The sequence below is a fragment of the Schistocerca cancellata genome, chromosome 1 (genome assembly GCF_023864275.1).
Source record: "Schistocerca cancellata isolate TAMUIC-IGC-003103 chromosome 1, iqSchCanc2.1, whole genome shotgun sequence".
Classification (NCBI taxonomy): Eukaryota; Metazoa; Arthropoda; class Insecta; order Orthoptera; family Acrididae; genus Schistocerca; species Schistocerca cancellata.
Genome location: NC_064626.1, coordinates 898829748 through 898842928, shown reverse-complemented (window position 1 = coordinate 898842928; position 13181 = coordinate 898829748).

The window sequence follows — 13181 nt, the reverse complement described above, 5'->3', positions numbered from 1 at the left end:
GGTTCATGGGGGTACGGTTTATACAAGCAAGAAGTCAGGGGATTCCACTTTCAGGGCCTATAATAATGGCCAAGGCTGTTGAAATGAACAACAAACTTGATGGTGACTCGTCTTTTAAAGCAAGTATCGGATGGCTCGACAAGTTTAAATTTCGTCATGGCATTCGTCAAATTGATACCAGTGGAGAAAAACTCAGCGTGGATAGCTCTGTAATTGCTGAGTTCCGGGAACAATTTAAAGGAAAAATGGCTGGATTGACTCTTCTTAGGGAGCAAGTTTACAATTGTGATGAAACTGGGCTTCATTGGAAGGCTTTACCACAAAAGACATTAGCATCACTCTCTGAAAAAGCTGCTCCAGGTTTCAAAGTACAAAAAGATCGCATCGCTGCTATGGTTTGCGCAAATGCAACCGGCAATCATAGGCTACCCCTATTTGTGATTGGGAAATCAAGAAAACCTCGTGCATTCAAGAATTTGAATTTGAATGCTGTCCCTGCACAATGCTACGCCCAGAAGAGTTGAAACGTCCCCTTAGAACAATTTATACAAGACTGTGCTTAACCTGACACACAATATTTTTAGCGCAACGCAATCTGACTTTCAAAAATCCCTACAAAAGAATGGCCCTGACCAACATTAACCTATACCTTTCACAAATCACGTACCTCACAAAAACCTTCATTACTCGAACTACTGCAATACAGCGAGCGCCACTACTGCCAGCTAAATAACAGATTCAAACTACGGAAGGCACTAACTAGTGATAGGCATAGTTAGCAAATGAAAGATTTTAATAGAGAACAAACAATGTATTTACCTTAATAGTGTTGAAAAACCATAATATACATGTTCATGACATTCAGTCTTACAAATTTTCAAACTCCGCCATCTCTCTCCCCACATCCACCACTGCTGGCGGCTCACCTCCAACTGCGCAACGCTACGCGCTGTTCACATCCAGCTGCCCAACACTACAATGGCAGACAACAATGCAAACTAGCCACAGACTGCACACAGCACAGCCAGTGATTTTCATACAGAGCGCTACGTAAAGTTGCCAATAAGAAAACATAAACAGCCTACTTACAGAGTGCTTGGATGGATCAATCAATTTTTCCTGACTGGTTTCACAAACAATTTGTACCTCAAGTTAGAGCACATTTGGCTGAAAAAAAAGTTGCCACAGAAAGCGCTATTGCTATTAGACAATGCCCCAACCCACCCTACTTGTGAAATGAAAAGTGATGACGGCAGCATGACATGTCTCTTCCTTCCAGCAAACGCAACTTCACTTATACAGCCCATGGATCAGGGAATCATCAAAAACATGAAACGTTGTTATAGAAATTTTTTATCGAAAGTTTGCTCTCATCTGATGAATCAACATCTGTAAAACAATTTTGGAGATCTTACAGTATTAAAGATGCCATTTTCAATGTTGCCAGTGCATGGAGTGATTTGTCAGTGTCAAATCTCAAGAACGGCTGGAATAAACTTTGACCTCAACCTAGAGGTGAAGAATCGGAGGAACCTGAGTGTGTGACAGCTGACGAGATGGTCAATTTGTGCAAAAATTTACAAATCAGCACAAATTTGACGTCAGTAGAAGTATCAGAGTGGTTAGAGTGTGGCAAAGTGGACGGGGGTTTTCAAATTTTGAGTGATGACGAAATTGTTGCCAGCGTAAGTGCCACCAAAGAAGAAGAAGAAGGGGCTAATGAAGACGAGTGTTCAAACCATGAAGAAAAACAAACTATTAGCCATTCAGAGGCCGAAATAATGCTGTCCAAGTGTATAGAATGGTTTGAAAGTCAAGAAGAGGCTAATGCAACGCAGGCACTACTGCTCCGAAAAATACGAAAACTTGCCGCGGTGAAAGCTCGAACATCATAAAGGCAGAAGAAATTGACTGACTCTTTCCAAGCTAGGTAAACTATTTCACCTGTAAGTTTATAGTACAGTACAGTACTGTACATTACGTATTTTGCAACTTTTGTAGCTACTGTACGGATGTTTTTATCACGTAATAAATAGTTTTATTTGCTATTACAATCGTGTTTAATTTGTTTTCGCTCCGAAATATTATTGTATTACTGTGAGAGTGATATGTGTCTATATATAAAATAATTGATTGAGGTTATGTTTTGGAGGAATACAGTGTTTCTGTTATCCGTCTATTCGCTCAACCGTCACGACCACGGTCCAGAAGATGACGGTTAATCGAGTTTCCACTGTAACATTTTTCTAGCACGGGTGTTGAATCAGAGCGAGTAACTGTCACAGCTTTACTCGGCACAAACCTGACTACAGGCCAAGGCATATTGTGCAATGTTCTTGAACTTTGTCAGTGGATACTCGTTCCGCCAGTCGGAGGGTCCGTGTGTTCGCCAGCTAGCGGCACCATTTGACCCGGGTTCAACAGCATAAACAGCGACCACGAAGGAACTGCCGTGCGGCCTTCACGTTTCGCTGCAGGAAAACGCTATCCTTCGATACAAGCTCCCGATTTGGTATTGCCTGCCAGCCATTAACGAGAGTTGTTTACCGATCACGCACCAGAGTGGCACAGGCCTACATACTATTTCCTACATTCACAACTAGAATTACCGTCCGATCAGACAAAAGAGTAGCATAGGCAATAGCCTACGGTATAGCCATTCCGCTCCATAGCAACCTCTCTTCAAACTGCCCAGTGAAATCCCAAACATCTGACATCGGTAGCCACCAAATAACCGAAAGAGGCAGTGTGTAGGAGAGGTATTCACCAGTTTTCAGCAGTAAGAAACGTCGAAGGGAACCACAGTAAGTCGGTCGAAATGTTGGCAATTTTATTGCTGTAGTGTTTTATAATGGATGCCCAACACTTTTGGTTCTGGAGATGAATTTTTCACATTGAGTGCTCAGTGATTCTGAAATCTGTTTCTTGTCGGTCTTGCTAAGTAGAAATATCTTCCTACCTTTCTTTAGATTCCTGTTGAAAGGTGGCTACACTGAGCCACAGCGCCAAAGATCGCGCTAGAGAGTATTGTTCGGCCGCCTCCACTGGCAGTGATTATTGAGACGTAGCGGCAAGCAGTTCTTACCGAGAAGTTGTGATGGACACTGCTTGTCGTGAAGTCAGAGTGAGATGTGGTAGTGGAGAGTGTTGTTCCATGTTTTATGCAGTGGTTTGATGGGAGAGATAGCAGATGTTATTCCAATGGAGATATTGTAATGGTCAGAGTGCTTTTCGTCAATATATATGAAGGTAATAAATATTATGTTGTTTATTTATTTGTGTGTCCTGAATAATGTGTCATTACAGGTTCAGTCAACAAAGCATCTGGCTTGTGTTCTTGTATTAGAGTGTAATTTTGGTTTTCTTGCACAATTATGGTATTTGTAATTTTCTTTTATCACGTCAGTATAATTGCTATTTAAAAATTCTTGTCTTGTTGAAGAAGAACCGTGCCAGATGTGCGTTGAGTCATACTACCACATACAGAACAGCTACACTTGTGCTTTGTTGGTTTCGTAGGTTTTATAGTTGCTGGGGACTTAATTAATTAACTGTGTTAACGAAAATTTTCTTACATTCTTTGTTGTCATTCTAAGCAGTCAGATTGCGTACTAAAACTAGTCAGGGCCAGTCGTTTACGAAACAGCGTAATCGGACATACAGCGACAGAAAATTAAAAAGTATTTGCATTGCATTCTTATATCTTTATTTTAATTGAGCCCCCATGCACTGTTCAGTGATGCTGAAACGACGTTATGATCACTGATACCTTGTTCTACTCTGAGTGTAAAAGTAGGGGTCTGTTGTTGACCGGAAGATCGAATGCCTTATTTTGAGGAGTCGGATCTTTGATTAGCTGCCAATGGTAATTTTCGGATAAGGCGTTAAGAACAATTTCACATGGTTCACTGTACATAATGATGATGATGATAATGATGATGATGATGAGGTCGCATACTCCGAGGAGCGTAGGGGACGATGCACCTTAATTACTTAAGTCTCCAACTACTAAGATGCAATCTCCATCTATTACTGCAGCATGCCCAGGAAATTTACGCGAAATCCTCTCCAAGTTCCTCCACAGATGTTCTGCCACTATCGCTCCTAAAGTAGGGGATCTAAAAAAGCCTCCGATGACCGTGATTGATCCACCTTTAACACATTTTTTCAGGCAAATTACTTCATATTCGGAATCTGTACTAACCCCACTGGATACTATTCGTATTTTCTTACGGCTCTAAACATGCTCCACCATCGGCGTTCAACCTATCTTTGCGAATTGAATTCCAATAGGAACTAAGAATTTTACTGCTATTAATATCTGGTTTCAACCAGCTTTCCAGGTTGGTTGGCAACACTGCGCCGACGCGGTCTCTTCGAGTATTTGCTGCACTAAATAATTATAAAAAGCGTTGTTATTAAGCTGTTTTAAACGTCTACAGCTGTCATAAATATAATATAAGTGTTGTTAAATTAGTGGAAGTGTTAGTGAAGTATAAAATAAGATTAAACGGTGTAAGAAGCGTATTTTTCTTCTCGCGCCTGTAGCACGAATCCTAGGCCTAATTTCACGCGCGCGAATCGTAAGTAAGCAGTGAATTAAACTTACAGGTAAACGTTTCCAGTTGGTATAAATATATTATAAGTGTTGTTACATCAGTGGAAGTGTTAGTGAAATGTTAAATAAGATTAAACTGGGTAAGAAGTCTATTTTCCTTCTCGCGTCTATAGCACAGATTTTAAGCTTAATTTCACGCGCGCGTATCGTAAGTAAACAGTGACTTAAACTTATATGTAATCACCAGTTTTTTTATTCATTACTCTTTAAATTTATTTATATCTGCCTGAATAGTTTCTAGGGTCCTTTGTTTACGTATTAGTCAGTACTTAAATCAGTTTATACGATTTCTGTTTTTGCCATGAGTGAGAAGTGTGTGACATGCCATAGGATCGTTAGTTCCGGGGTGTGGTATGATGGGCGCTGTAGTTTCTTTCATTGGGGCGAATGTAGTGGCGTGGGAAATGAGGCTCACCAGTGGTATTGTAGGATCTCTAGTAGAGACAGGAAAATACTGGAACAGGAAGGGAAAATTGCAGCTCTTCAAGCTGACCTAGACAAGGCAAGGGAGGATCTGGACAGGTTAAAGAGGGAGAAGGGTGAACAGAGGTGGGAAGTGTCAACAAGTAATAGGGGCAACCGGCAAAGGAGAGCATCAGACAGCTTTGTGATAAATCTTGAAAATAGATTTGACCTGTTGCCTCAGTCATAATCGGATGAGCCTCATGTAGCTGAAGCCGTAGAAAGGGCACAACAAGCTTTCAAGGACTTGAAAAAGGTAGGGAAATTTGTAAAGAGAAAGAAAGTTCTGTTGTTAGGTAGTTTCCATGGTAGAGGTGTTGGCCAACTACTACAGGAAAATCTAGGTCCTGAGTACCAGGTCAGAAACTTTTTCAAGCCTAGTGCAGATCTGGGTCAGGTAACAGAGGATATAGGTTCTTTATGCAAGGATTTCACGAAGGAGGATGCCGTGGTTATAGTGGGTGGTCCGGGAAATAGCATTGACAGAGAATCTGAATATTCCATAGAGAGTGACCTGGTGAAGTTAGCATCAGCAACGAAGCATACGAGTGTGGGATTTGTGTCTGTGTTGAGACGCCATGATCGGCCTCATTTGAACTCTTCTACAGGGAGGGTGAACTTGGAGTTGGAGTGGCTGCTTAGGAGGGATGTAGGGTCCCATATTGGTTTGATTCCTGTGGATGCTATCGATAGGTGGGACTACACTAGGCATGGCCTTCACCTCAATAGGAAAGGGAAGGGAAAACTGTCTGGATTGATTGCAGAAAACTTAAGGGGGGACACTGTCACAAGTGGTAAAATACCAGTGGTCACAGGTATCAGAGGGATGCCTTTTTTAGGATAGGGAAGGGGGATAGAAAACGAGTTTTGAGAGAGATTGGCAGACACACTCAGTTTGTGAAAACAGATGAACAGGAGTCAGATTTTAGCATACAGCCTCCATTTAAACAATGTTTAATAGAAAGTAATCAGGAACTGCCAGTTCATCTTCACCAAAGCAGTTATAATCCCATTAGTATGCCGTATCAGTTATCTTTATTACACCAGAACATTTCGGGACTCAGAAATAAAGTTGATGAACTACTCATTTGTATCGATGAAATGAATTCATCTAACCAAATTGACATAATCTGCCTCTCTGAACATCAAGTGACCACTGGTATAGATATGTTGGACATTTCAGGATTTAAGCTAGTTTCCTACTTCTGCAGAGTAGATATGGATGGAGGAGGAGTTGCCACATTTATTAAAAACTGCCATAAATTCAAGAACATTGACATTAATAAATTCTGTTTAGAGCAGCATCTAGAAGCATGTGCAACAGAAGTAGAGTTCCATAACAGATCCTATATAATAGTTACTATTTACTGAGCATGTGCAGGAAATTATAATCTATTCATAAATCATCTAGAAGCACTTTTGGGTTATTTAACAGGAAGAAACAAAGAAATTTTGATTGCTGGTGACTTTAATACAGATTTTCTAATGCAATCTTCCAATAAACATTTACTGCAGTTAGTAATGTTGTCTTTCAATCTAACTCACACTGTAAACTTTCCAACTAGGATCACTAAATCCTCAAGGACAGCCACTGATAACATTTTTATAGACAAATCAAAGGAATAAAATCATATCATAAAACCTGTAATAAATGGACTATCAGATCATGACATGCAGCTCCTTGTTTTAGATGTAAATTCTGAGCAGATTATCAAGACTGGTAAGTCTGAGTACAGGAGAGTATTCAATCAACCAAAAATTGAGTGTTTTAGAAAACTGCTCAAAGATATGAGCTGGAAAGATGTTTATAGTGCTCATGACATGAAAGATAAATATAACACATTCATGAACAATGCCAGTACCATGTTTGAAAACTGTTTTCCTCTAAAAGTTACTCAAATTAAACAGAAGTCTATAATAAAACCATGGATCACACAAGGAATAAAGATTTCCTGTAAGACAAAAAGGGCAATGTATCTGTCGACCAAGAATAGCTCCAATGCTGATGATTTACCTAAATGCAAGGAATACTGTAAAATATTTAAAAAAAAGTACTTCAGACATCTAAACAAATGCACTACGAGAAGAAGATAGCAATGTCAGGGAACAAGATAAAAACAATATGGGATATAATGAAAGAGGAGACTGGTAGAACCAGAAAGGAACAGGAGCAAATAGTACTAAGGGTAGATGACACATTAGTAACCGATGGGTATAGTGTGGCAAATCTATTTAACAAGTACTTTATATCCGTTACTGATAGAATGGGATAGTCAGGATCAGTAAATCATGCCCTTGAATATCTGAAACTAGCCTTTACAAATAGCTTCAGGTACATGAATATATCACTCATTTCACCAAAAGAAATAACTTCCATAATAAAAACAAAAGCATTCTAGTGGTTACGATGAAATATCAACAAAGTTAATTAAGGCATGTTCTTGTGAGTTTAGTACAATTCTAAGTTACTTGTGTAAGCAGTCAATTATAACTGGGACATTTCCTGACTGGCTGAAATATGCAGATGTTAAGCCTCTAGCCAAGAAAGGGGATAAAGAGATATCATCAAACTACAGACCGATTTAACTTTTGCCAGTATTCTCAAAAATTTTAGAAAAAGTAATGTACAGGCAGCTTCTCAACCATCTGACCACAAATAATATATTATCAAGAACACAGTTTGGATTTCTGAAGGGTTCTGATATCGAGAAGGCTATTTACACCTACAGTGAAAATGTACTTAATTCATTAAATAACAAGTTACAAGCAGCAGGTATTTTCTGTGATTTCTCAAGGCATTCGATTGTGTAAACCACAACATCCATTTAAATAAATTAGAATTCTATGGTGTCACGGGCAGTGCTGCAAAACAGTTGAAGTCATACCTCGCTAACAGGAAACAAAGGATGTAAGTGCAAGGGACTAGTGAATTAAATCATCAGTCATCATCAGAATGGGAAGAAATTACATGTGGTGTCCCACAGGGATCCATCTTAGGGCCATTGCTTTTTCTTGTGTACATTAATGAACTCTCATCAGTTACACTGCCAGAAGCTGAATTCATTTTGTTTGCAGGTGACACAAGTATTGCAATAAATAGTATGTTGAGTGTAGTTCTAGAAAGATCTGCTAATTATGTTTGCATGGATATTAATAAATGGTTTAAAGCAAACTCACTGACATTAAACTTTGAAAAGACTCACTATATGCAATTCAGAACCTGTAAGAGGTTTCCACCCAGCATATGCATAAAGTACAAAGAAGAGCAGATAGAAGAGGTTGACAGTCTTAAATTCCTGGGATTACAACTTAATAATAAATTCAGTTGGGACGAGCACACCACAGAACTGCAGAAACACCTTAACAAATCTGTATTTGCAATTCGAAAGTTAGCAGACATAGGCGACATAAAAGTGAAAAAGTTTGCATACTTTGGCTACTTTCATTCCATAATGTCATATGGTATAATATTTTGGGGTAACTCTTCAAGTCAAACAAAAGTTTTCAGAGTCCAAAAGCGTGTAATACGTATTATTCGTGGAGTAAATTCACGGACGTCCTGTAGAAACCTCTTCAAAGAACTGGTTATACTAACTACTGCCTCTCAGTATTTTTACTCCTTAATGAAATTTGTCCTAAATAATATATCTCTTTTTCCAACAAACAGCTGAGTTCATAATACAATACCAGGAACAAAAATGATCTGCACAAGGACTTAAAGCACTTACTTTAATTCAAAAAGGGGTCCACTACTCAGGAACACTCATCTTCAATAATTTGCCAGCAAACATAAAAAATTTAGTTACAAATAAAGATCAGTTTAAAAGGAGCCTGAAAAACTTACTAGTGGCCAACTCCCTGTACTCCATTTGTTATTTCAGCTTAAAAAAAAAAAGTGACATGTTCCACACCCATGGATCTATGGAACGAAAAACTAATCTAATCTAATCTAAAAAGTACTATGCAGACATTGTTACCGTTTATAAGCAAGACTTCTGTGAACTTTCCATAGATTCTCCTGCAGTTAACTAACACTACAAGGTGTTACAAAGAGGTACGGCCAAACTTTCAGGAAACATTCCTCACACACAAAGAAAGAAAATTTGTTATGTGGACATGTGTCCGGAAACGCTTACTTTCCATGTTAGAGCTCATTTTATTACTTCTCTTCAAATCACATCAATCATGGAATGGAAACACACAGCAACAGAACGTACCAGCGTGACTTCAAACACTTTGTTACAGGAAATGTTCAAAATGTCCTCCGTTAGCGAGGATACATGCATCCACCCTCCGTCGTATGGAATCTCTGATGCGCTGATGCAGCCCTGGAGAATGGAGTATTGTATCACAGCCGTCCACAAACGAGCACGAAGAGTCTCTACATTTGGTACCGGGGTTGCGTAGACAAGAGCTTCCAAATGCCCCCATAAATGAAAGTCAAGAGGGATGAGGTCAGGAGAGCGTGGAGGCCATGGAATTGGTCCGCCTCTACCAGTCCATCGGTCACCGAATCTGTTGTTGAGAAGCGTACGAACACTTCGACTGAAATGTGCAGAAGCTCCATCGTGCATGAACTACATGTTGTGTCGTACTTGTAAAGGCACATGTTCTAGCAGCACAGGTAGAGTATCCCGTATGAAATCATGATCACGTGCTCCATTGAGAGTAGGTGGAAGAACATGGGGCCCAATCAAGACATCACCAACAATGCCTGCCAAAACGTTCACAGAAAATCTGTGTTGATGACGTGATTGCACAATTGCGTGCGGATTCTCGTCAGCCCACACATGTTGATTGTGAAAATTTACAATTTGATCACTTTGGAATGAAGCCTCATCCGTAAAGAGAACATTTGCAATGAAATGAGGATTGACACATTGTTGGATGAACCATTCGCAGAAGTGTACCCGTGGACGCCAATCAGCTGCTGATAGGGCCTGCACACGCTGTACATGGTACGGAAACAACTGGTTCTCCCGTAGCACTCTCCATACAGTGACGTGGTCAACGTTACTTTGTACAGCAGCAACTTCTCTGACGCTGACATTAGGGTTATCGTCAACTGCACGAAGAATTGCCTCGTCTATTGCAGGTGTCCTCGTCGTCCTAGGTCTTCCCTAGTCGCGAGTCATAGGCTGGAATGTTCCGGTCTGGTTCTTTGTTATGGCATAATGCCATAGGTGCTAGAAGATGAAAACGTACACTTGAAATGCACCGAACTGTTGAAACTAGCCAATAGTTTGAAATTAAACCCTTGTTTCAAATATATTGTCTCAGCGGAAAAGATTAATAAAAGAAAATTTCTTCTGCAAACCGATAAAAATAACTTCATTGTTCTGCATGGAAATTAATGCTTGACTGTCAGAAAGGTGGAAATAAAATCTGAAACTAATAACGTATTTTAGCCCTCCGTAATTGTGTGAATGTATGATAATGCACATGATAGCTCCCGGCCAAAGAAATCAATTTTGTTTTCATTTGAAGTGAGTGCAGTAGACAAAGAGGAAACAGCAAAATCACTAAATGTAAACACGGGTCACATGGAGACTACCCGCTTCCCTATTATAACTCAGACTGCTCTGCGCATCAGACCCGTATCTACGATATTTCCGAACCGGGACAATAGTAGATAGTGGCGTTCCTCGAGCGTCTGAGATATGACGTCAAAAATTAAAAAAAATCGAATTTTCAAAAATATGTTCATTTTGTAGCGCACATCTTTCTGAAAGAGTCTGATACATAAAACATAAATGCCCGAGGAATTGTAAGACGTGTTATTTGATCTTAAGTGTGTCAAAGTGCAGCGCCACACATCTTCACACAGCATTCTTCTATCGCACGTCACTGTATTTCAGTCTGTGGAATTGAAACGTATATATTTTGTACTGGATGTCATCAAACTATATTCAGGACAGTGGAAATTAAAATGTCTTATGGTGCCTCTCCTGCTTCCAGTCGGCCGGTTTGACATCCTGCCCTCTTCTCTCTCTTTTTTCTTTTTTTTAAAACTCTTCAGAAAATGTGCACTCTGTATTCCCTATTAGCTAACAACTTACTGTTTTGTGTGACATAAAATTAAGTATAGGATACATAAAACCAATAAAGAGAAGAGACAAGCAAGACAGCACACATTTCATCAATCCTTAGCTCCTAGAATTTTTTTCTCTCTAATCTTGCTACAGCTTTACATGGCGTGCTTTCCTTTCTGCGAAAGGATCTGTTACCTCATCAAAGTTCGTCAAACGTTTTGCTACATGAAAAATCGAGCTGTCGTTGTCTAATACTGAAAAAGCTGTAATTACAAATAGGCCCAAGACTAGTGTGGTTTCTCGACCTGATTATCTGTATTTTGTCACTGTCTGCGAGATAAAACAAAATAGGCCTTTATAATACTGCAGCAATTGTAACACACGCCGAATAAACGAGACTGTCATTTTTATAACACGGCAGAATATAATTTACAAAGCACCAATATCAAATGCCTATTAAGCCTACTACAAGCAAAAAGCTTTACGTTAGGAAATAGTTTTACACTCCATTCATACACTCCAGTTTCTCAAGCGTGAGATCGCAAAGTAGTAGAGCGAAATTTTTATGTAAATTTAGAACCGTCATATTCTTCCATAATTTAACTGATGTCACCGTTCCTTCTCCTTCCTCGTTCTAACAAACAATGTTGTCATCACAAATTCTGTATCTATTCCTGTCAATGTCAAAGCTTATTCGCCAGTTAACTTCACTAACTCTGCCAGAATCACCAGTTTACTTATCCCGCGATTATTCTCCGGTTAGGCATTGTTACGTGTTCGTACAACGCGTTTTCCGCGTTACTTCCAGAATAGACCTTAAAGCGGCTGCTAGCCTGAGACTGTATAACTGGCCCTTGCTAGTATAACGATCTGGCCCAAATTTTTTTGTCAAAGTTTCATTTTCTTGGATACACCAAGAAGATAATATGTAATCTTTCTTACCTGTTATTCCTGTTAGACGTTTATTCGCACTCTGATAGTCTGAATCTATGGATTTCATTGGTAATTATAACAACGCTCATCATTCGCAAACCCAATCAACCGCATAATCAGACAGTGGTTAGCTTTCTTACGTTCGACTATAAACTGCTCAGCTCATATAGCTCCTTTTGTCCGCAGGAAAGTTTATTTCTAGATCTGACGAGGATTCCACTTATAAAATAAATAAATAAATAAAATAAAATATTAATTATTAATTATTAATTATGTATTATAGTGATTGGTTGTAATTAATATTTGCTTATCTGGAACGTGGACGTTTAATTATTTGGTATCAGACGCTTGACAATGGCTTTTTCGTAAGTGCAATGTTATTCGTAGTTGACCGTGAAATAAGACTCAAATAATCGGACTTCGTATTTAAATCATTTCCAAAGACTGCTGCGGTAGGTGCGGACTCAAAATCTAAATCTCAACATTAGAATAATTTGCCAGCCATGTCAATACGTCGTACAGAGGTGTCTGTCTACTAAACATAAAAAAGTTACACAGTTAGTTAAATCTGATATATTCAACGAGTAAGCCTACAGTTAAATAATTCTACTTACTTTCATAAATATAAATTCTTTACAGAATTGAGTGCCTAGTAAGATTGCAACTCGCAGTGTTCTTATATAACATCAAAAATGACGGTGTGCCAGTTAATAAAATATACGTGCTTCCAGCCTTAGCTATTCTACAAGACCTCCTTCTTCTTAATGAAACATAAGAGGGTCATAATAGTATTTTGTTTTATCAGCGGGATAGCGCTGCAGTTCTGTGCCATAGGCTTTATTTATTTGTCAGAGATTAATTATTTAATTAAGATTTCGCGTTTCCGAGGAAACTCACGCACGACATGCAAATGTGCCTTTATACAGTGACAGAGACATCACGCACACTATGCACGCATTCACAAATCAACTTATGATTCATTCAGAAATCAACATAGAATGTGTTCAACAATGTTCAAAAACCGATAGGGACACGTTTCAAAGTCCTACGAATAATCGACAGACCAACGTGCACTGGATGCTAGGCGCTTTGTGAAACAAGTTTTTTTCACTCAAGAATATGAATTTGCCCCTCCC